Genomic DNA, 3,486 nt, shown 5'->3' on the forward strand with positions numbered 1-3,486 from the left:
ATTTTAGTGTTTGCATTCAGTATTCAAATTTGAATGACAGATTTTAGGTAACAAGGTTTTTTTTATTAAATTACATAATCATATTTAATAAATTTGTTTCATTATTTCCAAAACTACAATTCTTTAGTGTAATTAACTATTCAGAGCCTAACATTCCGCTTTACATAAATTTAATGCTCAATTTCTATCCCGTCACCACCTGAAAAGGTACCGACAATTGTCACCTAAAATTCTCACTCGAATGCGACTGTTCTCACCCACGGTGACTACGAGAATACGGTAAGAACTCACAAAGTTCATCCGAAGTGACGTTCCTCACCTAAAGTGACTACTGGAATCAAGTGATTTGGGTGACTCGACTATCATCACGTCACGCGCGGCGCAGAATAAGGGCCATAGACACTTTGGTATTAAAAAAAAAGGATAAATCCTAATAAAAGATCTAAAAACATATGCCGAAACCCGGGATTGAACCGGGGACCTTTAGATCTTCAGTCTAACGCTCTCCCAACTGAGCTATTTCGGCTGCCTGTATGCAATTTACAAAAAAAAAAAAAAAAGACAAACTCAGAATCATAGCACAGGCAAACAAACAGGACCCTCTGAAGAAATTTCATTAGGTTCCTCGCAAGAACGATTTCATTTCCAACTGTTGCCGACATTGCCTACCAATCAATTTTGGAGGTTTGCTCGGAGGTATTTGGTTATTCTTTTTAACAATCTTATTCAAGTTGTATGGACACAGATCCCGGCAAACTTTAGTGTTTATTTTTGCCTTTTTAAAAATTAGCAATCCAGAAACGATAGCCCAGGTGACGAATAATGAGAGAAACTGTTGTGCGGATAAGGTGACAAAATATGGAATCATTCCGGTGCGTTAGCCGTTAGTTAGAGAATTGATTATTTTAAAAATGTCCAGAAGTGATGATCCAGCCGAATACGTGTTACTGAAAAAATTGAGAACTCAAGCGAAATCTTACTGTTACGACACATCTGGTAAGTCGTATAATAAGATTAGGCACACACCCCTCGGTACAGTGACAAGTATAACTGCAACAAAACAACACCAACACAAAAGCGACTAGAATCTGTCATCATTTGCCAAGTCACCTCATTTTTGCAAACGTGCATTTCGCAAGTATTCCCAAGTTACATTGTCGGAAATATTATCAGTAGTTTTGATAGTTTGGATTCCTTTATTGAGCTCAAATCAAGTGAAGTATAGTGGACCCGTGGAGGCCAAAGAATTTCTTCCAAGTTGTAAGGATTTCTCATTTTCATATTAAATTTTCGTCTAACCTAATTCTAACCTCACAGTCGGTCAGTCTCGTACCAGACAGAGACACATGAGCTACGGTTAAACCAAAGTGGTTTTCATATTTATAACCAAAATTATCATTCGTTGCGTAAGGTGAGCGAGCACCAAATCATAACATTTATAAAATTAAATCACTTATTAATAATCACTAAATGTAGGGAACGCTGATAAGGCAGTCAGTAAAGTGCCTCAGACTTTGTAGTCAGTTGAAAATCTGGGCAAAAGCACGTAGATTGTACTGAAATGTAAGTCTAGAAATAAGCTAATAATTTCCTTAAAAGTAACGAAATACATATCTAATTTCAGCTTTGAAGCTGTACAAACCCAGCTATCAAATCGGTATTTCTTCACGTAACACTTTCCGAAGCTCCTTCTAGAAGTCTATCTTTCTCAGCTGCTCTTGCTCAAAACATTCCAAAATAAAGTGTTCGAGGCTGCAAAACTTGGAAACGTGTCGAGATGTGCATTGCTAGTTTTTTTAGACCTTTGTTTTGATAAACTGTGTTTATGTAGAAAAAAAATCTTTATGTTATTTCGATTTATTTCCAATTATTTAATTCCCTAGTTAAGTTTTTTGAATCAATTGAAAGTGTAGTTCTGAAATAAATGTCTTTATGCTGGTAGATTGAACAAGTTTTGATGATCAATTTTAACTCAAAAATGTATTTTTGAAAAATCTACAAATTAAAAAAAAATCTGTGAAACCGGTGAATGTTTCCAAAATTCTATGCTCTGTGGCACAAATTCTGTGATGAAGATTTGCTCAAAATTCCGTGATATTATAGGTTTTTTTGTGATTCCGGCAACCTTGTTCACAAAGCTATTGAAAATTGACATAATTGTATTGCAAAAATATTTAAAACTGAAAAGATTTCCCGTATAAAATTGAGGATACCTTTCAGTTTTGGCTGCTGAATCGCTACGATCATAACCTATCAAAAATATTCTTTCCTTAACATGGAGATATGCTTGATAAAATTGTTTTTAACAGGGACGGTGTGAGAAGAAGGAAAAAATCCTTCGAGAGATTTTATGAAATCTTATAATCTGAACTCCTTCAGATAGACTAGATTTTAACTCGTCAGCAACAGCAAAGTTATTTCAATCACTTCTGAATTACAAAAATTTGAATTAGTTTAAAGAAGAGAACGACACAATATCCCTTCACAAATGATTAATGATTGTTAGAATTGTAATTGGTTGGTAGGCAATATCACTGCAAGGTGGCAATATAATCGATTCGCGAGCAAAAGGATTAACTAATAAGAAGATTACTAATGGAATATCCGTCTTTTGTTATAGTAATGATAGTAAATGTTTTTTCTCTTACTTTTTCCATATTAATATATTTTCATCTTTAATGATCGACGATAGCGTTAGAAACTTTAAGATCAATGTTCGGATGAATTTATCCTCTTTTAAATTGCTTCCCTGATAAGGTACAAATCCAATCAACAGCTTCAATATTAAAGTTATGGGACAATGCGCTGCAAAAGTTTCCTGCAAAGGCAACAGAGAACACTCCCTCGAAAAGCTACAGAGAAGAAAAAAGTAAAAACAAACAGGATAAAAAATGAGATGTTGTCGAAACACAGCATAAGACGTGCCAAACGGATGCTGCATTTCGCGGCGAGTGCTTCACTAAACCCCAGAACTAGCATGTCAGTTCTTCCATGTTCAAGAAGAACAACAGAAAACCCGAATGACGTCATTGGACACCACCCCCTTTCATATAACACCTATGCCAGTAGTAGGTACATCCTGTTGTTGGGTTGGAGCTGCTCTGCTGCTGCTGTTGATGTTGATGTTGATGAAGAGTCGAGAGCACTCTTCTCGGAGGGTACATATTTGCTTGTGTATGCTGCTGCTCCTTACACAATCTGCCACCGTTTTTCGTGACTTCCTACGCCCCCACCTTCCCAAAAGATTAGTGAACCGTGAGAAAATTTCCCAAACGGGGTCTTTGTTTGGGAAACTTTCGTCGGACGAATTTCGGAAAAACGAATAACTCAGTCTCTTTATTTCCTTGAGTACCGGATGGATGACTCTCACGTCTCAGAGAAAATGGCTCTTGCTCTCTGGAAAATGCAGTAAACCATGTGCTTCGCTTTGGGTGTTTCTTTTTTTTGTTTTCCCCAAGTGTTTGAATGACGACAAACTCTGAAACT

At 36.4% G+C, this 3,486-nt stretch overlaps 1 non-coding gene across 1 annotated transcript; it reads right to left on the reverse strand.

Moving 5' to 3' along the window:
* Positions 1-453: 453 nt before the first annotated feature.
* Positions 454-526, reverse strand: Trnaf-gaa (transfer RNA phenylalanine (anticodon GAA)). Its single transcript has one exon. It is a non-coding gene; the product is annotated as a tRNA-Phe (tRNA).
* Positions 527-3,486: the final 2,960 nt, after the last annotated feature.

The sequence above is a fragment of the Uranotaenia lowii genome, chromosome 2, assembly GCF_029784155.1.
Source record: "Uranotaenia lowii strain MFRU-FL chromosome 2, ASM2978415v1, whole genome shotgun sequence".
Taxonomy (NCBI): Eukaryota; Metazoa; Arthropoda; class Insecta; order Diptera; family Culicidae; genus Uranotaenia; species Uranotaenia lowii.